This window comes from Pinus tabuliformis, chromosome 4_1 (assembly GCF_031772625.1).
Source record: "Pinus tabuliformis cultivar Carrire ecotype Pingquan chromosome 4_1, CPIR1, whole genome shotgun sequence".
NCBI classification, from domain to species: Eukaryota; Viridiplantae; Streptophyta; class Pinopsida; order Pinales; family Pinaceae; genus Pinus; species Pinus tabuliformis.
In genome coordinates this window covers 285,357,661-285,380,592 of record NC_142303.1, presented here as the reverse complement: position 1 = coordinate 285,380,592, position 22,932 = coordinate 285,357,661, and positions in this window count along the sequence as shown.

Genomic DNA, 22,932 nt, shown 5'->3' with positions numbered 1-22,932 from the left:
CAGCGCACCCTGGTAATGTACTTGGCTGCACTGCAGTGCACCCTAGTAGTGTACTGGGCTGCACTGCAGCACACCCTGGTACTGTATCTACCTGCGCTGATCATCTTAGAGACAATTTTGGATGTTTCAGTCATAGAACTTCTTGGGAAGCTAGGCGTTCTGATGGTTGACTTCTTTAGGGCATGTAACAACTGAATTAGGGTTTGATGGGCCCTAAAGCACTGATCTATAAGATGGGAGTGATGTGCCCAAATGGATCTGTAACAGTTGCCCCCTAAAGCATGAAGTCGAAAATATATATGTCGAGTGAAATTCTTTACCATGTGGAGAGGAGGTTTCGAAGTGGAAGGTGACCTGCATCAATTACAATACATATATCATCATAATTTGATTTTTTCTCATAAACTTGCTGAGGGAAGGCATACCCATGCTCAGCTTATAAACTTTCATTACATGTACAAATATAGTTGTCTACAGATATAGACCCATGAATGGATGACAATGAATGTAAGGCCATTGTACATTTTGTTGGGATGTGTTATATTCTTTCCATGGCTAGCCCACGTAGTTAACCGGGGGTTAGAGGGAGGGAGGCCACAGGGGGTTCGAGGGGCACCCGTAACCCCACTTTATGGGGTCCAGGGCAGCGCCCCAGAAAATTTTGGTTTTAGACCCTATGTTAGGTTGGGCGGACCCACCTATGGTTTTGTGCATGATTTTCACACATGTTTTTCAACGTGATGGTTTTTTGATCCATGGTATTGGAAGCAATCGTCTTCGGTCCATGGTATTGGATGCTTCGGCATGTATAAATATGTATTGTAACATTGAAATGAACATAATGAAAAGCAAGCTGGTAGTTGGTTTTGGGATCCAGGGGAAAATCTCTATGTATATATGTTTTATGTGTTCTGCTCTTGCATTGTTTATTTTCTATGTTTTAGAATTCGTATGCAAGTAATTTATGTATGGGGTTAAAACCTATATTTGGTATTAGAGCAGTTTTGGCTTCAAGGGGATGCGTTTGTTGCTGAGGAGTTTTGCTCGAGCCTGTGGTAGACCCTGTTCAGTGGGAAATCTGTGAGATCAATTCTAGTGGTGAAAGAAGATGGTGAGTAGTGGAAAGGTAGAGATCGAGAAATTTAATGGTCAAAGTTTTGAGTTGTGTAAACTCAAGATGGAGGATCTGTTGGTCAATAAAGATCAATGGATCGCAGTAGATCCAAGTACTAAACCAATGGGAGTGTCCGATGAAGAATGGAAAAAGTTGGATCAGAAGGCAAAGAGCACAATATGATTATGTGTCTCAGATTCAGTATTGTTGAATGTATTAGGGGAAGCTATGACAAAGGCTATGTGGGACAAGTTAGGGACTTTGTACCAATCTAAGTCTTTGGCGAATAAACTATTCCTGCGAAAGAAGTTGTATAACCTAAGGATGAAAGATGGAGACTCAGTGACAAAGCATTTGAATGCATTTAATACTGTGGTAAGTTAGTTAGCATCTGTTGATATTAAAATTTTAGATGAAGATAAGTGCATCAGTTTGTTGTTTTCTCTACCAGATTCGTGGGATAGTCTAGTTATTGCAGTAGGTAGCAATGTAACTGCCTTGCAGTTTGATGAAATAGTCTCAGCCTTGCTGACGGAGGAGATGAGATGGAAAAATATAGAGAGCCAGAATGGTGATGCCTTGTCTATAAGAGGACGGTCCCAGAACAGAAACAAAAATAAGTCATCGAGTGGGAGATCTAAATCTAGAGGGAAATCTAAATCTCCAAGAAAACCTGTAAAGGTAGTGTGTTGGAAATGCGGAAAGGAAGGCCACTTCAAAAGGGACTATAAATCTAAAGTTCCTGACAAAGGAAAGGGATCTGATGAGGCTCCTTCTGCAGAGATGAAAACCACCTCAGATGAAGGTGGGGATGTGTACTTGGCTTCTTCAAGTACACATGTAGATCATGAGGCATGGTTGATTGACTCAGGTGCATCCTTTCACTTCACTCCCCATAGAGAGTGGTTCTGTGAGTATGAGAAATATGATAGTGGTGATGTCTTCTTGGGGGATGACAGGAAGGCTAAATTCGTTGGTCGCGGAAAGGTAAAGTTGAAGTTGCAAGGTGGAAGAGTTAGAAAACTTTTGGGTGTTCTGTTGTTGTGAAACCAGCTCAAGAAAAGATAGAAAAGATAGATCAACGCCTTAGAATTCAGCCTCTTCGAGGGGGCAACCTCCTTTACATTACCTAAATGAACAATTCTTCGATGATTCAAATGACAAAACCTCCTTTCTATATATAGGAATCTAAGGAGTCACAATATAATCCAGCCGACCTAACAATAACAATATAAAGCCACAAAAATAACAATAGAGGGATTCCATGGGGCACAGAAATAACAACATGGGGGTAATAGGGGCACAACAATATAAATAAGGGGTATAACTACAATAGTAATGGGGTAATCACTAGTATTATAGGGACCCAACATGCCCCTCTCCTTCAAAAAAGTGTTGTCCTCAACGCTTGAGTAGTTCTGGATACTTCTGCATAAAATTCTCATCCTCCCATGTGGAATCTTCAGTGGATAAGTTCTTCCACTTGATAAGATACTCTGAAATTGATCGATTTCGTAGCTGTCAAGTTCTTGTTTCTGTGACTGCTTCCGGTTCCAATATAATTTTTCCTTCCTCGTTAAGTTCTGGAAATATTGTTTGAACTGGGAGCTTGTCGCCTATAACCTTCTTTAAACATGAAACATGGAAAACTGGGTGCAATCGAGAAGCTGCAGGAAGCTCCAATTTGTATGCCATAGTACCAATCTTTTGCAACACCTTGTACGGACCATAATACTTTGGTGATAACTTATTATCCTTCTTAGCTTGCTTTAGGGACATTTGCTTATATGGTTGTAGCTGTAGGAATACCCAATCACCTACATCAAAACTTCTTTCACTGCAATGTTGATCTGCCTGTTGTTTCATTCTATTTTGTGCCAACACGAGGTTATCCTTTAAGAGTTGGAGGACTTGCTGTTGATGTTCGATGTGATGTTCCACTGCCTGAACCTTAGAATTTTCTCTTAAATATGATGTGATGGATGGTGGTTGATACCCATAAAGTGCCATAAATGGGGTCATTTTTGTTTCTGTATGGAAGGAAGTGTTATACCACCATTCAGCCAGAGGCAACCATTTGACCCATTGTGTCTGTTTATCAGATACAAAGCAACGAAGATATCCTTCCAAACATTTGTTTACTATCTCAGTTTGCCCATCAGATTGAGGATGATAAGATGAGTTATGAGCTAACTGAGTACCAAGACAAGAAAATAATTCTGTCCAAAAATTTCCAGTGAAAATGGGATCTCTGTCACTTACAATAATCTTTGGGTTTCCATGTAGCTTTTGAATTGTTTCCATAAATGCAGTAGAAACTATACTGGATTTAAATGGATGTGATAATGCACAAAAGTGTGCATACTTGGTAAGTCTGTCAACTACCACCATGATGACACTCTTTCCCTCAGACTTGGGTAAACCTGTGATAAAATCCATTGAAACCTCCTCCCAACGTTGGCTTGGAATGGATAAAGGTTGTAATAGACCTGGTGTCTTAATTGTTTCAACTTTATTTTGTTGGCAAACCAAACATTCCGCCACAAACTTTTGAATATCTAATTTAAGGTCATCCCAAAAAAATTCCTTCTTAACCCTGTGGTAAGTTTTTAAAAATCCTGAGTGCCCCCCTAAGGGAGAAGTGTGCAATTCCATAAGAATCTTTTGTTTTAGCTGTGAATTCTTACAGAGGAATAAGCGATCTTTGTACCATAACGAATCATTTTTCCAGCTAAATGTATCAGACGTACTGGAATCTTGTTGTAGCTTTCGAATAAGTGCCCACACTTCTTCATCATTCTTCCATTCCTCCCTTGCTTCATTTATCCAATCTGGTTGGATAATAGAAATGGCACACAACAATGCTTCCACATCCTCATCCTTTCTTGAGAGTGCATCTGCCACCACATTTTGCTTCCCTTTTTTGTAGATGATTTCAAAGTCATAACCCAACATCTTTGTGACCCACTTTTGTTGCTCTTTAGAGGATAATCTTTGTTCTAAAAAGTATTTAAGGCTATCATGATCCATTTTTACCTTGAAGTGTCTTCCCATTAGGTAGGGTCGCCATTTCTTAAGTGCATGGAGTATTGCCAACATTTCCTTCTCATAAATAGCTTTGCTTAAAAACTTTCCCTTGATTGGACGACTTTCAAAAGCAATGGGTCTTTCATCTTGCATTAGAACAGCACCAATTCCATTTCCTGAAGCATCACATTCCACAATAAAGGTTTTTGTGAAGTTCGGTGTAGCTAAGACCGGTGCTTGGCACATTGCCTCTTTAAGATGTTCAAAGGCCTTTGTTGCTTCCGGAGTCCATGAAAATGCATCTTTCTTCAATAATGTTGTTAGAGGTGCTGCTATTCTCCCATAATCCTTAACAAACTTGCGATAATACCCTGTCAACCCAAGAAATCCTCGCAGATGCTTTATGGATGTGGGGATTTTCCATTCCTTAATGGCTTTAATTTTGCTAGGGTCTACCTTAACTCCTTCATGAGATACAATATGACCCAAATATTCCACCTCCTGGACTCCAAAGAAACATTTGGATCTTTTTGCATATAATTGTTTCTCCTCCAATAGTTGTAGCACCTTGTCAACATGTTCAACATGATCCTTCCAAGACTTGTTGTAGATTAGTATATCATCAAAAAATACTAACACAAATTTTCTAAGGAATGGTTTGAAAATTGAATTCATCAAACCTTGAAATGTTGAAGGTGCATTGGTAAGGCCAAAAGGCATGACCAAAAATTCATAATGACCCTCATGAGTTCTAAATGCCGTTTTCGGAATGTCTTCAATCTTCATTCTGATTTGATGATATCCCAAACGAAGATCCAACTTGGTGAAGTAAATTGATCCATGCAATTCATCCAGTAATTCATCAATGACAGGAATGGGGAACTTATCTTTAATAGTGAGCTTGTTGAGCTCCCTATAATCCAGACACATGCGCCATGATCCATCCTTCTTGTGCACCAATACTACTGGAGCAGAGAAAGAACTTTGACTTGGTTGAATTATACCAGCCTCTAGCATTTCTGCAACCATACGTTCAATTTCACTTTTTTGGACATAGGGATATCTGTACGGCCTGATGTTTGGAGGAACACTTCCTGGAATCAGATGAATAGCATGATCATGATCACGCATAGGTGGGAGACCTTTGGGAGTCTCAAATACCTTGGAATGATTGTCCAAGACATTTTGGAGATCTGGAGAAATAGATGATTCTGATGTGGAAACATCTAGCGAACATAATTGTGCAATTACACCTCTTTGCTCCTTTTTTAGAAGCTTTGTCATACCATTAGAGCTGATTATCTTTCCTGGTTTCCCTGCAATACCCCTTAATTCAACTTCCTTTCCTTCCATATAAAATTTGATGAAAAGTTCTTGAAAATTAAAAGCTATTGTACCCAAGGATTGTAGCCATTGGACTCCTAGTACAACATCAGCACCTCCCATTGGAATGGAAAGCATTGGGCTAGTCAATACATATTCTCCCATGGATAGCTTGATATTATGGCACCTTCCAGAGCAATTTATTGTTCCTCCATTTGCAATCATCACTTGACACTCTGGTGCTGGATATAGGAAGCAATTCAATTCTTTTGCTACCCTACAATGAATAAAATTGTGGGTGCTTCCTGAATCAATCAACACTATTACCTTTTTCTTCTTGATTTGTCCTTCTATCTTGATGGTTTGAGGAGTGGTAATTCCCGCCAATGCATTACAAGATATGGTCGGATTTATTTGTTCTTCATCTAGGCTTTGTTCCTGGAGTATATCTTCCTCTTTTGACCTTTCTTGTTCCTTTTCTTCTTCCTCTTCACAATCTATGTAGAATAATTTCTTCTCAGCACACTTATGACCTTTAGTGTATTTGCTATCACAACTGTAACAAAGCCCTTTTGCTCTTTTTTCTTCCAATTTTTGTGGTGTCAACCTTATAGGTTGTGGAAGACTAGGGGCAACAACACTTCCATCTTTATAGTTGTGAGTGGTACGCTTCCTAGTTGCCATAATTTTGATTTCCATTTTTCTTGCTAACCCGAATGCCTTCTCTAATGAATCAGGTTCCCAAAGGCGAACATCATGTTGGATATTATCCTTTAAAGACCCTATGAACACATCAATCCTATGCTCCTCTGGAATATCTTTTACCCTTATGTTCAATTTTTGGAACTCCTCAATGTGCTCCATTACTGAACCCTTTTGTTTGAGACTTATCAATTGGCTAAAAAAAGTGTTGCTTTTTGTATCTTCATAATGTGCTATCAATTCTTCCGTAAAAATTGCCGAAGTGATAAATTGTTTACGAGAGCAAAGCCATTGATAGCATACAAACTGATTTGGTTCCAAATATACAGTTGCCATACGTACCTTTTGTGTGTTTTGCACATTATTGAGATCGAAGAACTGCTCCATCTGTAATAACCATGTGGTGGGATCCTTGCCATCAAACTTCCTCATATCAATTTTTGGAATATGGGGAGTCTTCAATACAACATTAACATCTATGGAATCATGATTAACATTTCTTTTGTTCTCATCATGAGTTTCCTTTAGTACCCTTTTACCCTTAGGGACCATTTCTTGTAGCAACTTATTCATATTTATCTTCAATTCGTCCATGTCTATCTTCAAATCTACCTTCAAATCATCCATCTTAGCTTCCACGTCAATCATCTTAGCTTCTACGCCTTTCTTTAAACAGTCCATGTTAGCTTCTAAACCTTTCTTTAAACCATCCATCTTAGCTTCTACATCTTTCTTTAAACCATCCATCTTAGATTATGTTCCTTTTTGTGTAAGGGACAGTTGTTGCACTTGGTCTTGTAATTTTGATATATCATGTTGCATTTCTTCCTCTTCTTCATGAGTCATGCTAGAGCTTTCAGGTTCCTTACTAGGTGTTTGAATTTTCTTTCCTCGGGGCATCAGTTACCGATAATAATGCTCTACTATGCCCTTTGAATTCTTTCAAAATAAATTTTCAAACCAAGCTTAAGCAAAATTTTAAGAAAATCTACACACCTTTTTTCACTTTGTAGGAGCTCGATATTGCCTCTGAGGTATCTCTGTAGTTTCCAATCATCTACCTATGAATTTTTGAGCTGTAGTAGCCCTCTGTGTCCTCTTTCCAATGCCACAAGTCTGACCCAAATTGGATTCTCCAAGGAAGCGTTATGTGAAATCTCCCACAGTGACATGCTTATAGACTAGTTCAGTAGAGCGAACTTGTACGACGTGCCACGAGTCACTATTTTGACCTTTGGATCTGAAACATTCATACAAGAAACTACAGACTGTCCTCTTTCTTTACCTTCTTACGAAATCTCAATCCGATCCCCAGAGAGAAAGTTATGATGGTTTTTCCCAAGTCACCTGTTTTGAATGTAATTCAGGAGTCTGCAAAAAGACCAACTTCCTTAGATCATATCTCCGCAGATATTGCACAAAAAGAACTGAAATTCACACCCAAGGTTCAGCATGATTTCTTCTCAAATGGGTTTTTTTTGCAACTTCTGCAACGTCACAGAAAGCAAGTTATAGCGAATATTCCACGATGACCTGTTTGGAGCAGCGAAACCCTAGAATCCAAAGCTCTGATACCAAATGTTATGAAACCAGCTCAAGAAAAGATAGAAAAGATAGATCAACGCCTTAGAATTCAGCTTCTTCGAGGGGGAAACCTCCTTTAAATTACATAAATGAAAAATTCTTGGATGATTCAAATGACAAAACCTCCTTTCTATATATAGGAGTCTAAGGAGTCACAATATAATCCAGCCGACCTAACAATAACAATATAAAGCCACAAAAATAACAATAGAGGGATTCCATGGGGCACAGAAATAACAACATTGGGGTAATAGGGGCACAATAATATAAATAAGGGGTATAACTACAATAGTAATGGGGTAATCACTAGTATTATAGGGACCCAACATGTGATGGAGGAGATGAGATGGAAAAATATAGAGAGCCAGAATGGTGATGCCTTGTCTATAAGAGGACGGTCCCAGAACAGAAAAAAAAATAAGTCATCGAGTGGGAGATCTAAATCTAGAGGGAAATCTAAATCTCCAAGAAAACCTATAAAGGTGGTGTGTTGGAAATGCGGAAAGGAAGGCCACTTCAAAAGGGACTATAAATCTAAAGCTCCTGACAAAGGAAAGGGATCTGATGGGGCTCCTTCTGCAGAGATGAAAACCACCTCAGATGAAGGTGGGGATGTGTACCTGGCTTCTTCAAGTACACATGTAGAGCATGAGGCATGGTTGATTGACTCTGGTGCATCCTTTCACTTCACTCCCCATAGAGAGTGGTTCTGTGAGTATGAGAAATATGATGGTGGTGATGTCTTCTTGGGGGATGACAGGAAGGCTAAAATCGTTGGTCGCGGAAAGGTAAAGTTGAATTTGCAAGGTGGAAGAGTTAGAACACCTCTGGGTGTTCTACACATTCCTGCATTGGCCAGAAATCTAATTTCTATAAGCAAGCTGGATGATGCAGGTGTAAAAACAATGTTCGATAAGGATACCTGCAAGATGATTCGGGGATCACTGGTATTGATGCAGGGAGTTCGGATTGGAACTCTGTACAAGCTACTAGGTAGCATGGTTGTTGATGGGTGCAACAGTTTTGTGGTTCCTAAATGTGGAGCAGAAAATCTAGTGGTCTCTAGAGAGAAGACCATGTTGTGGCATCAAAGGCTTGGACATATTGGAGAGAAAGGCCTTCGAATACTTCATGGTAAAGGTATGGTAGAAGGTATGAGTAATAGCTCTCTAGAGGAGTTTTGCTCGAGCCTGTGGTAGACCCTGTTCAGTGGGAAATCTGTGAGATCAATTCTAGTGGTGAAAGAAGATGGTGAGTAATGGAAAGGTAGAGATCGAGAAATTTAATGGTCAAAGTTTTGAGTTGTGTAAACTCAAGATGGAGGCTCTATTGGTCAATAAAGATCAATGGATCGCAGTAGATCCAAGTACTAAACCAATGGGAGTGTCCGATGAAGAATGGAAAAAGTTGGATCAGAAGGCAAAGAGCACAATATGATTATGTGTCTCAGATTCAGTATTGTTGAATGTATCAGGGGAAGCTACGACGAAGGCTTTGTGGGACAAGTTAGGGACTTTGTACCAATCTAAGTCTTTGGCGAATAAACTATTCCTGCGAAAAAAGTTGTATAACCTAAGGATGAAAGATGGAGACTCAGTGACAAAGCATTTGAATGCATTTAATACTGTGGTAAGTTAGTTAGCATCTGTTGATATTAAAATTTCAGATGAAGATAAGTGCATCAGTTTGTTGTGTTCTCTACCAGATTCGTGGGATAGTCTAGTTATTGCAATAGGTAGCAATGTAACTGCCTTGTAGTTTGATGAAATAGTCTCAGCCTTGCTGACGGAGGAGATGAGATGGAAAAATATAGAGAGCCAGAATGGTGATGCCTTGTCTATAAGAAGACGGTCCCAGAACAGAAACAAAAATAAGTCATCGAGTGGGAGAGGGAAATATAAATCTCCAAGAAAACCTGCAAAGGTGGTGTGTTGGAAATGCGGAAAGGAAGGTCACTTCAAAAGGGACTATAAATCTAAAGCTCCTGACAAAGGAAAGGGATCTGATGAGGCTCCTTCTGCAGAGATGAAAACCACCTCAGATGAAGGTGGGGATGTGTACTTGGCTTCTTCAAGTACACATGTAGATCATGAGGCATGGTTGATTGACTCAAGTGCATCCTTTTACTTCACTCCCCATAGAGAGTGGTTCTGTGAGTATGAGAAATATGATGGTGGTGATGTCTTCTGGGGGATGACAGGCATGCTAAAATCGTTGGTCGCGGAAAGGTAAAGTTGAAGTTGCAAGGTGGAAGAGTTAGAACACTTCTGGGTGTTCTACACATTCCTGCATTGGCCAGAAATCTAATTTCTATAAGCAAGCTAGATGATGCAGGTGTAAAAACAGTGTTCGAGAAGGATACCTGCAAGATGGTTCGGGGATCACTGGTATTGATGCGGGTAGTTCGGATTGGAACTCTGTACAAGCTACTAAGTAGCATGGTTGTTGTTGGGTGCAACAGTTTTGTGGTTCCTAAATGTGGAGCAGAAAATCTAGTGGTCTCTAGAGAGAAGACTATGTTGTGGCATCAAAGGCTTGGACATATTGGAGAGAAAGGCCTTCGAATACTTCATGGTAAAGGTATGGTAGAAGGTATGAGTAATAGCTCTCTAGATTTTGATTACTGCGAAAACTATGTATATGGGAAGCAGAATCGGGTGAGTTTCCCTTTTGGTAGTAAGAGTGTGAAACAGATATTAGAACTTGTGCATAGTGATGTGTTTGGACCTGTGAAGGTTCCATCACTGGGTAAGTTTGTGTACTATGTATCATTTATAGATGAATTCTCAACGAATACATGGATATATTTCCTTAAGAAGAAATTTGAAGTCTTTGGCAGATTTAAAGAATTTAAGGCTCTGGTGGAAAACCAGACAGAGAAGAAGATAAAGGTGCTGAGGACAGATAACGGTGGAGAGTTTTGCAGTAAGGAATTTGAATAATTCTGTAAGAAGTGTCGTATATCACGATAGAAGACTACTCCATATACACCTAAGAAAAATGGAATTGCAGAAAGAATGAATAAGACGTTGATGGAAATGGCAAGAAGCATGCTCAGTGGTGCCAAGTTAGGGCACGAATTCTGGGCAGAGGTGGTGGATACTACATGTTACCTGGTCAACAGGTCACCTTCATCAGCATTGGAGGATAAGACTCCACAAGAGGTATGGATTGGTAAGAAACCCTCTCTTTCACATCTGAGGGTGTTTGGATGTGATGCATATGTACATGTTCCAAAGAAGAAACGAACCAAGTTGGATAGTAAATATGAAAAGTGCATCTTTATTGGGTATAAGGATGGTTTAAAGGGTTATAAGATTGCATATAGCTGAGATGTGGTGTTCAAAGAGGTGAAATATGATATTAAACATGAATTCCAATGGAAGGAACCTGAGAAGATAGAGTTTGAGCTAAAGGAGGATGAATCATACTCTACAACATAGGAGGAATCATAAGATGAAGAGCCACAAACTCCGGTTGTGAGAAGATTAGTTCAAGAAAGAAGGCAGCCTGAAAGGTATAGTCCATCTGATTTCTGTTCAAATTATTCTTTATCTATTACTAACGATGATCCCAGAACTGTGAAGGAAGCAGTAGATTCAAAGGATGGAAAACTCTAGAAAGAGGCCATGGTTGATGAAATAGCATCTTTACACAAAAATGAGGCTTGGGATCTGGTGGAGTTGTCGGCTGGGAGGAAACCCATTAGCAACAAATGGGTGTTCAAAAATAAGACAAATGCAGAAGGAAAAGTGGAGAAATACAAACCTCAGTTGGTAGCAAAAGGTTATTCCTAGGTGCCGAGAATTGATTTTGGTGATATTTTTTCTCCTGTTGCCAAGGTAACTTCTATTACATTACTTTATCTATTGCTTTGATTTTGAGGTAGAACAATTGGATGTGAATACAACATTTCTTCATGGGGATTTGGAAGAGGATATCTACATGAAGCTGCTTGAAGGCTTTGCACTGAAGGGTAAGAAAGAACTAGTATGCAAGTTAAAGAAGTCTTTGTATGGGTTAAAACAGTCACCAACGATGTGGTATTAGAAATTTGATACATCTATACAGGGACTTGGCTTCACTAGAAGCAAAGAAAATCACTGCGTGTATTTTAAATTAATTGGTGACCGTGTTATTTATCTGGTCTTGTATGTGGATGATATGTTGCTGGTTGGAAATGACAAAGAAATTATCCAGGATTTGAAGACCCAATTGTCCTCCAAATTCGACATGAAAGATGTTGGTGCTGCAAACTATATTTTGGGCATGGAAATTAAAGGAGATCGGGAAAAGAGGAAGCTCTAGTTAAACCAGAGGAAGTATTTCAAGACAATACTACAGAGGTTTAATATGCAGGATAGTAAATAGGTGAAGGTTCCTATTCGTGTAGGTGTGAGGTTATCTGTTGAGCAGTGTTCCAAGACACAAGAAGAAGAAGAGCACATGTCCCATGTCCCATATGCAAGTGCAGTCGGTAGCCTGATGTATGCAATGGTCTATACTAGACCAGACATTGCACATGTAGTGGGAGTATTGAGCAGGTTTATGTTAAAACCAGGGAAGGAGCATTGGACAACAGTGAAGCGGGTTTTCAGGTATTTGCGTGGCACAGTGATTATGGTTTGTACTACCAAGGAAGACCAAAATTAGATAGAGTGTTGGCTATTCGGGGCTTTGTTGATGCAAATTGGGCTAGAGATCTGGATCAGAGAAGATCTACAAGTGGGTATGTGTTTAACCTATTTGGAGGTGCAGTCAGTTCGATGAGTAAGAAACAATCTGTAGTGGCACTATCAACTACAGAGGCATAATACATGGCAGCCACTCATGTAAGCAAGGAAGTAGTTTGGTTGCAGAGATTGTGTTCAAGTATGGGGTTAGTACAGGAAGCTATAAGAATATACTATGACAACCAAAGTGTAATTTTCTTGGCAAAGAACCCTACATATCATTCAAAGACAAAGCACATTGATGTCCAGTATCACTTTGTGAGGGATATGATAGAAGACAAAAAGGTGTTACTGGTAAAGGTGGACACTTTGAAGAATACTGCAGATGCATTGACAAAATTTGTGAGCTTTGAGAAGTTCTCTTGGTGTAGAGAAACAATGGGCATTGCAGGGGTGGATAAATGACTAAGCTCTCTTGTGGTCCCCTGTGGAAATAAAACAACAAGTGGGAGAATGTTGGGTTGTGTTATATTCTTTCCATGACTTGCCCACGTAGTTAACCGGGGGTTAGAGGGGGGGAGGTCATAGGGGGTTTGAGGGGCACCCATAACCCCAGTTTATGGGGTTTGGGGCAGTGCCCCGGAAAATTTGGTTTTGGACTCTATGTTAGGTTGGGCGGACCCACCTATGGTTTTGTGCATGATTTTTGCACATGTTTTTTGGACACAATGGTTTTTCGGTCCATTGTATTAGACACGATGTTTTTTCAGTCCATGGTATTGGACGCGATGGTTTTCGGTCCATGGTATTGGATGTGATAGTTTTCAGTCCATGGTATTGGATGCTTCGGCATGTATAAATATGTATTGTAACATTGAAAGGAACATAAAGAAAAATCAAGCTAGTAGTCCCAGTTTTGGGATCCAGGGGAAAATCTCTATGTATATGTTTTTTATGTGTTCTTCTCTCGCATTGCTTATTTTCTGTGTTTTAGAATTCGTATGCAAGTAATTTCTGTACGGGGTTAAAACCTACACATTTGATTTAGTACTCCTAAAAATATCGTAGCCCGGATGGATGAAACTAGATGCAGGGTCTTCAATCTCATTCAATATTTCACTCAAGTATAAGTCTAACCATGTGAATAAATGATTTGAAGTCAAACATGGGAAGACATCATCTGATTACTAACTAATGATGTGAGTTGTTAACGGACATGAGAGGAATCACCAATAATGATAATTACCCTCAAGGTACTGTAGTACATTTCACATGGTGTGAATAAATGATTTTATTTCGAACACCATACAAAGTCTTTCGGTCAAAGGCCAGTTATGTCAACCTATCACCGGAAGCAAGAAACCTGCCATTGATGTATGCAAGCCTCAAGGTATTGAAGGGGTGTTTCTAAGTCAACTTCTTGGATAATCTGATGATCTCAACAAGAAGCGACTCGTCGCAGGAGGGCCTTGATGTATCCCACATCAACGACATGAAAAGAGGTAAACAATTTTGGAGATGAAAATTAATTGACGACTAAAGGTTTAGGAATGATAGTCATGAAAATGAAGGTTTACGATATTGCAAAGGATGAAGTTTGAACTGAATGACTTCTCTTGAACATGTCGACGGCACTAAAATGAATTGGTAGGATTGACCCAAAACAAAGTAATGGATGGTATGATAGACCAACGATGTGATAACCATCAAGCTGAATGACCCAACCCACATAGTCACAGTGATGAGGTGAAAGTGTCATGTTCAAGAGTGACTTGCTACCATAAAGTGTTTTCCCCTTTTTCCCATTTTCCCCAGTCATTGTTGACTAGTACCTCTTTATTTTTATCAAGCTTGATGAGGATAACATATGCTTGTTGTATAATTCCACCCTTCGGGTGAATCCATCGTTATTTGATTCTTTAACGAGTCTAGCGAAGGTGAAACTCGGTCTTGTCTAGATGGAAAACTTTGTCGCTATTTGATATTTTTAACGAGTTTAACGACAAATATAACTCGCTCATTTTCATGTTTAGAGAGTTTACAAAGGGATGAAAACGAAACTCCAAAATTTTTCTTCATAAATTTGTCTCTCAAGTCTGAAAAAGCGTAAAATAATACAAGAGAGATATCATTTCCAATCCGTTAATGAGCTGGAAAGGATAGGAGATCAGCAATCTTTTCATGTTTAAAGAGTCTGAAAAGAGCTTAAAGAGGACTCCACTTTGAGGAACGAGTGGTGTCTAGGATAGAAACTGGTTCCGGTGATGTTGGGATGTCTCAAAACATGTTGATTTATGTGAAGAGGCTAGCTAATAAGACCACTCATTACAACTGTTCCTCAAAAAGGGTAAAACAACCAAGTGAAAGTGTATGATTGGCCAAAGAGATGGCGGTGATGGAATGAAACAACCAAGGCTCATCTGATAGAAAAGGCTGATAGAATGGAAATCACAAGGGTTAAAATCGAAATGGGTTCTTTTTTACTTAAGCTTGAACCATAAGGAACTATTCTTGGATTCAGTTTCATGTTTACACAAGCTTGAAACGAAAAACTATGCTTGGATTCAGTTTCATTTTTACACAAGCTTAAAATGAAAAATATGCTCGAGATTAGTTTTCATGCCCCCAGCATGATGAAAGGGAGAATCTCCTATAACTAGATGGAAGTTGCTGCGGTGAAGTAGGACAGTTATCCAACACCTTTTCGGCTTTGTCCAGATAGGGACAAAGGTGAATGGGGTGATTCCCTTCACATAACATACAAGGAAACTTAACTTTACCACTAGGTGCATGCCCCCCAAGCTTCGTTACATTCACCTAGGTAGACTACTCGTGGCTACTAAGTGGATGGAATGAAGGTTCTTTTACGAGATCAAGTGAAAGACTCGACTAGGATTTTATGAGATCTAATCAAAGACTCGAATTGGAACTTTGCTCCAGGGGTCCTTGTTTCATTTTTTAATGACCTTGACACAAGACAAGGAACTCTACCCCTACCCTTTGTTTCATTTTTTAACGAGGTTGACACAAGACCAGGAACTGTCCTCGTAGTCCCTTGTTTCATTTTTTAATGAGGTTGACACAAGACTAGGAACTATCCTCGTTGACCTATTTCATTTTTTAATGAGGTTGACACAGCAAAAGAACTATCCTCATGCACCTTGGTTTTATTTTTTAACGAGGTTGACACAAGAGCAAGAACTATAGTTGTACTCCTTGTTTCATTTTTTAACGAGGTTGACACAAGACCAGGAATTATCCTCATATTCCTTGTTTCATTTTTTAATGAGGTTGAGACAAGACAAGGAACTATCCTCATGGGCCCGTTTCATATTTTTAATGAGGTTGACAAGGTAAAAGAACTATCCTCACATTCCTTGTTTCATTTTTTAATGAGGTTGACACAAGACTAGGAATTGTCCTCGTTTTCCTGGTTTCATTTTTTAATGAGGTTGACACAAGACAAGGAACTATCCTCATGGGAGATGTTTCATTTTCTAATGAGGTTAACACAGTAAAAAAACTATCCTCATATTCCTTGGTTTCATTTTTTAACAAGGTTGACACAAGACCAGGAACTATCCTCATACTTCGATCACAACCCATAAGAGGTCATGAAGGAGAGATCTGGTTCCAATGCCCCCAGTACATGATGTACAACATCACTGAATTGATCGTCAGTTGATGTAGGTATGGAACAGGTTGCCACATAATTAACCCGTGGCAGGGATGATACCATTGGTACAAAAGGAACATTTAGGGAATATGGTTGACTAGGAGCCATATTGACGCAGGCAGAGCCTGGGATACCCAGAATCTTTAATCTCTGTTATCATAAACATGCATCTCCATTTTTCGATCATCCAATCAATGAGTACTAGCCTGCAACATCTATTTATAGCAACCACAGCGTTCAATCAGCAACAAATACTTACAGATTTTGTCTGATTCTCCACGCTACGTTTTCTGCTAACCTGGGCTTTTAAATCGATTCTCATGCCAACAATTAGATTTCATTTCAATAGTGTCCAGGAATGGAGCAACTAGCAAGACTTTTCAAACCTGCGTCCGGTTTCTACTTGCAACTTCATTCTGGGTTTTACTTGCAACTCCTACATCACATTTAACGTTTTCTTCAGCAAATCATCGTCCACAGGAATTGCATTAACATGCTTACCCTTACAAATACTCTGGCAAACTGCGTCTTCAACATTTCTGTCCACGCTGTCAATTCAGATTTAATTCATCAAACTTTTATCAATTCTGGATCGCACCTTCTGGCCTGTCATTTCTGGATTATCAAAACGTTGTTTGCTCTCCAGCAGAACTCTGATGATCGATTGCAAATGAACCGATACATTCTTCAACATCCAGAAAACCGTTCCATTTCTTCACTAACTTCTCCACTGCGCTTTTAACATGTGATCCAATTCTCACAATGCAACCAACAACGGGTGAACTGGATATTAAATCAAATTCAGTTTAGCACGCATTGAACACAATTATTTTTTATGGCAATGGTTTATCGAAGGCATCATTCACATACAGCAAACATCAATTTACACATCGATCTTTCCACAACAATAATTTATCCTGCATTCAACGTGTTATATTTTTTTTAATCAACAGCGCCATTCATGATTCAATTGCTATGGAACCCAATTTCTTCAATCTCTGAACCTGCACCTTAAATAACTCAACATGATTTATAACAGTTCAACTCAATGTTTGTTAAACAATTGTGCCTTCTGTAAAATCGACTCTCCAAGTCGATGTGCCAATGCATTCAACAATGTTCAAACAGTATTCCATTTCAGTCAACCAAACGCCACGGAAGGAGCGAATTCTAAACCGGGTTTCAAACATTACCATCGAATTGATTTCTAACCTGCGCCTTTGTCATACAGTAAAATCATTCAAATGGAAATTCGATTAAGAGATATCGATTCTGCACTTAGTTTTATTTCCTTCAGAACGTCTTTTAACACATATATGAATTAACACTCCAGCAACTTCCATCTCACACAGTCACATTACAAAACCAGACTATGTTATGTTATTAATTCCGTAAACAGCCAATAGCAATGATCGCAGTTTTATTACATCCTGTGATTCAACACGCTAACTAAGAGCGACTTCTGCAATGTATTTCACTCAACATAACTAGTCCAAAGCATTTAAAAATAGTATCCATACCCATTCGACTAGTGTTGTGTTGTATTGCATCGATTACTATGAATCCCACACAAACTTGATTCATTCAATTCTCTTTGATTCATAAACACTTCTAATACAAGTGCGCATAACTCAACTCTTAATTTCAGAAATTAAAACAACCAATTTCTAATTCACCAATAAAGCTCTAAACACACTTATCATATAAAATAAATACTTACAACCTTTCTTCGTGGCCAAATATTCAACAGTCGTGGCCCTTACAATTTGCTGAAGGCTTACAGCCTTGCTGTTCAAGCCTACTCTCAATCTCACACTCACTCACAATCTCAATGTCTCCTTATCCTCTCAAAAACCCCTCATGTTTATACATAGATAATGCATTTAATTCACTCAAAATATCCCTCCACCTAATCCTCAACTAATCTATATTTTAGGTGTGGACTCAACAAAGTCCTATACATAGAATTCCTAATCTCTAATTTTGCTCCTAAACTATTTCTCTCATATCCTTTTAATCAATAAAAGAATATTTACAAAATCCTCACTTTTCCAAATTATCTCCTATTTTATTAAAAATAACAAATTAATTAATAAAATAATAAAAATGTCACACCCCCCCTTTTATCACATATTTACAAATGAAAAATTTCCTTGATGCTCCTACATCACATATTTGGACCGGGAAATGAAAGTTGGTCAACGGTGACAATTCTGCCTTCATACGAGAAACAAATCACTCAAAATATTGTTGAAACAATAACTCCCATGTCATAAACATAGTCACACCCAAGAAGTAAATTGTAATCTAAAGGGCTTGGGACTACCATCACATTCAAATAAATGATTTTTCCCTCCAAAGTAATGGGCAACTGAGGAAGGATCCCTAATGGTCAGCTAGTTCCTTTATTAAAAGCCAACAGATTCTGGGTAACTGGCACAAGTGGCAGTGAACCGAGCGCTTGCCAAGAAGTTGAGGAAAGGATACTCACAGAAGAACCTTCATCTATAATAGTGCCAGATACAATCATATTTCAAACCTATAATATGATTTGGTAAGGCACATAAGAAGGAAGATGGAATCCTGGCAGTCGGTTCCAATCAAAGGAAGTGACTAGACTACTTGGAGGGGATACCGTAGAAACAAGAAAGTTAACCCCTTGAGTTATCAGAATGGGAGGATTTTCCTCTTGTCTTGATGGAACAAGTGGATTTCCCCCAAGCTCATTTGAATTTGAAGAAATAAAAATAACCTGAGTGGTATCATATTCACTCTCTTCTGGAAAGGTACGATTTACTGAAGGTGAAATCGGGTCAACTGTTACCTTGACCTGTTGATTTGGGTCAGGTATAGACTCATAGGATTCAATTTCAGAGGGAGTGCGTTTGACCGATGGTTGATTTTAGTTAGTCAATTCATCAACTAGTGAAGGATTTAGGTAGATTTTCCTATAATCTGATAGAAGTCGATGCAGTGAAGCAAGACAGCTATCCAACACTCTTTTGGCTTCATCCAAATAGAGAAAAAGGTGAATTGTCTAATTCCCTTCACATAACATACAAGGAAACTTAACTCTACCCTTGGTTCCATGAACTTTACTACCACTAGTTGATGTTCACCAACATGATCTCCAGAAGTTGATGACACAAGATGATGTGAACGACAAGACCATTCTTTTAAGATCCGAGGAATATCAGGACAATTTCGAAGTAGATGGTTTCCCGCACAAGGTTTGAATGGATATCGAACTTTGTGAGGCTTGATGGATGGTTTCTCATCAGAGGTTGCATTCAAAGCAACAGTTGCTTGGTTGGCCCTCTGCTGAATTTGCTTCTTCTTCTTCTTCTTCCCTTTCTTCTTCTTCTTAGCCACCTAGTTACTAGCACCAATACTTTCACCAGGTGAAGAGGAAGAAGGGGAGGAAGAAACGACCGAGGAATAAGACAAAGGTTCAACCTTAGGATCAATCGGAGGTTGATTTTGTCTAGTTGGAGGTGTACTCGATTGCGGAGAAATCATGATATTTTGAACCAAGGAGATTGAAAACAACCATACTGGCAAACCAATGGTAAATCCCGAAAGGGATAATGTAGCCATATATGGAGCACCAATGTTTCCAAAAGGTGGAAAAGGACTAGGATTCCCATCAAAATGAATTCCTTGATCAGTGGACTCTGTATTTGTCGCCATATGTTTCAACCTAAGATCAACTAAGGAGTGAGCGTGGAGGATGTTATCCGTGGTAAATTAATTTATTTTAATCAAAGTAACATAACAAAACAAAAGAGGGATAATCTATACAAAAGGTTTACTAAGCAACTGTGAACTATAGAATACCTCCTGGCAAACCACGAAGTACGGGCAGGAAATCTCCCTGAATGTTGTGTTCGGTGTATCACAGTGTATAAGGCAGCCGACTTGGTTACCTAAGGATGGATGTCAACCTAGCGTTGTCTAATGCAAAACCACACAATGAGAGCATTCCCATATACTTTACGTACTGTAACACCGCCCTATATACCCGAAGGTAAGTGGACAAGCTATGATATACTCACATATGTGGAATGAGGTATCAAACTCAGGATGTATTGTAAACAAGTTAGTGGAAACTGCTTTGTTTTACGACGCCGAAACATGTCTCTAGCCTAGACCTCTAAATGTTTTTCGTTAGGTGACAATGCTCCATTAGGTAAATTCAGATAAATTTTAAGTTGATCTTCTTTATAATTTGCCTTTCAAGGTTCACCACATGATATATGTTTTCAATTCCTAAAATGCAACTAATATGATAAAAAAACTTTTGATTTGGTTTGAACGATGAAAACCTTAGCTAGTAAGGGATAGAGCAATCAAATCTTTAACAAAGAGAAAAGAGCACATCTAATGCAATTTCCCTAACTATTCAGTTCAAGCATTCACAAACTTTTTCAATGCAATATGCATGTATTTATTTTCGATTTCCCTTAATGTGAATGAACAAAAAGGAAAACTAATGCACAATCGATCAATAAACTCTTTTCATAAAAATTACAATTTTGCGACAATTTGTTTTCAAGGAAAGGAAGACTTTACGACACTTTCGTTTTCAAAGAAATCAGGAATTATGACACTTTCAATGAAAAGACTAATCATATGCACACATCAGTCAATCGATCTTTAATGAATGAGGACTTTACGACAATTCGACTTTCGAAGGAAAAGACAATTTTACGACACTTTCTTTCAACAAAGATCAATCAACCAAAAACTAACTTTCGACTATAGATTGAAAATGATAAAGTAAATACATAAGAAATATTTATCAATCCTAGTCTAAGTAGGACCAGCTAAGGAGATGAAAAACTTTTTTTAGATACATGACATCCATTTACAATCAGCAAACAAGCAATCAAAATAATTTTGGAAAAAAAAATTAATTCCAAGGGTGGGAATCTAACCCTAGGAAGATCAATGTAGGCCAAAGAGGGAGTAACTGTGTTGCAGTGCACTATCTCTAACTGGAGGGTGCATTGTAGCGCACTATATTTAAGGCTAGCCTGTGTCGATTCCTGTGAGGTCACTCAAGAGTCATCTAACCTCAAATTTTGACCAAAATTCCATGCAAAAGGATGAATTACAACAAGTAAAGTATGTCAAGGTGTCTAAGGAGGTGTATTAGCTACTAGGATGGATAATCAATCCCCAACGGAGACTCTAATTTTTTTGGGAATTTTTAGTGTCTACGGATAAAGGCTTAAACCCCTAGACTAGTAGCTAAGTCTAGAACAACAACGCAAAGCATTCTCTACATTTTCTATAACCAATAGATTAAATAAGATAGTAAACAAGCCTACCTATAGCTTTCTCTTACTCCTTATCTCCATTGACCAATTCTGTCGCTCCTTTCCATACTTAATATGCTTGAAAAGTACTTGCACACGGACAGAAGACAAAAACCAATCAAAGCATATGATAATGATCTATTGATTAAACATAGAATGGAATCAAGTTTATAATACACATATGAAAGAATCAATGGACAATACAAACATATGGAAAAAGCTATGAACACTTTATTAGTAAAAGGAAGAGTTACAACCCAATTTTCTTGGTTTAGTATCACTCCTCCAGTTCAATCCCATCCTCTCCTCATAACAAGCAAGACATTTTGACATCATTACAATATTTTAAACCAACTCAAGTCTCATACTAATAGCATCTCCATATAATTCAATGATTTCTAGCCCCTGATCACTTAGATGAGTGGTCTTTTTATAGGTGAATGAAGGAAGTTATGCCATAAATGGTGATAATGAATGCCCTCCCAATCTTAGGATTTAGTTCCGTGGAGGAAGGGATAAAGGGATTGATGTTCCTTAACTCCCTCCCTCATCCAATTTCGAGCCCAAGGGAGTGGATAGCCTTAGGAAACTTCTAGAGGCATCCAATGGATAAGAATATTCCGAACCCCAATGCAAATTTCACTCAAATTTGCCCAGCACACCCTGGTAGTGTACTGGGTTGCACTGCAGCGCACCCTGGTAGGGTATCTACCTACATTGATCCTCTTAGAGACAATTTTGGATGATTTCAATCATAGAACTTCTTGGGAAGCTAGGCATTCTGATGGTTTACTTCTTTAGGGAATGTAACAACTGAATTAGGGTTTGATGGGCCCTAAAGCACTGATCTATAAGATGGGAGTGATGTGCCCAAAAGGATCTATAACAAAGGCACCTGACCACCTTTTCCATGGCTACTTTATGAAATACGGACTTTCATTTCCAAAACTCTCATTTTTACCTACACTTGCACATGAAACAAATTTACCATAGTAAATATATAATCACCAAAAATCATCTATGTCATAAGAATGATGATTTTGTTCTCATCATTGTTGTTTAAAAAAATGTATTATAATGTCCCACCATGTGCATTGGTCTTCCTTTGAACCTTTGATTACTCTTTTACAACCTATCCATGAAATTTAATACAATATTCCTCCTTATTTTCCTCATCTGAAATCTCTATGCAGTCCTCCCCAATCCCCAGATTGACTAACCTTTTGTGACGTCAACCCCTTTAGAAAATTCCCCTCCTATAAGCATTGTAATAAGGTTGTAAATAAAACACACAAGGATGAGATTGCACAAGGATTTTAGAGCATGTGGAGGGATATAGCTTGGGATTAACAAAAGATCTGAGTTGATTAAGTGGTGTCCATGGGAGGCTGCAAAATATGCTCAAAAGGACATGTCATGTAAATTAACTAGAAAGAAAATAAGGACAGGAAGAATGCCTCTTTGCTAAATATTACAAGTAATAAGGGACAAGAAATTGAAGAGGAGGTAGCC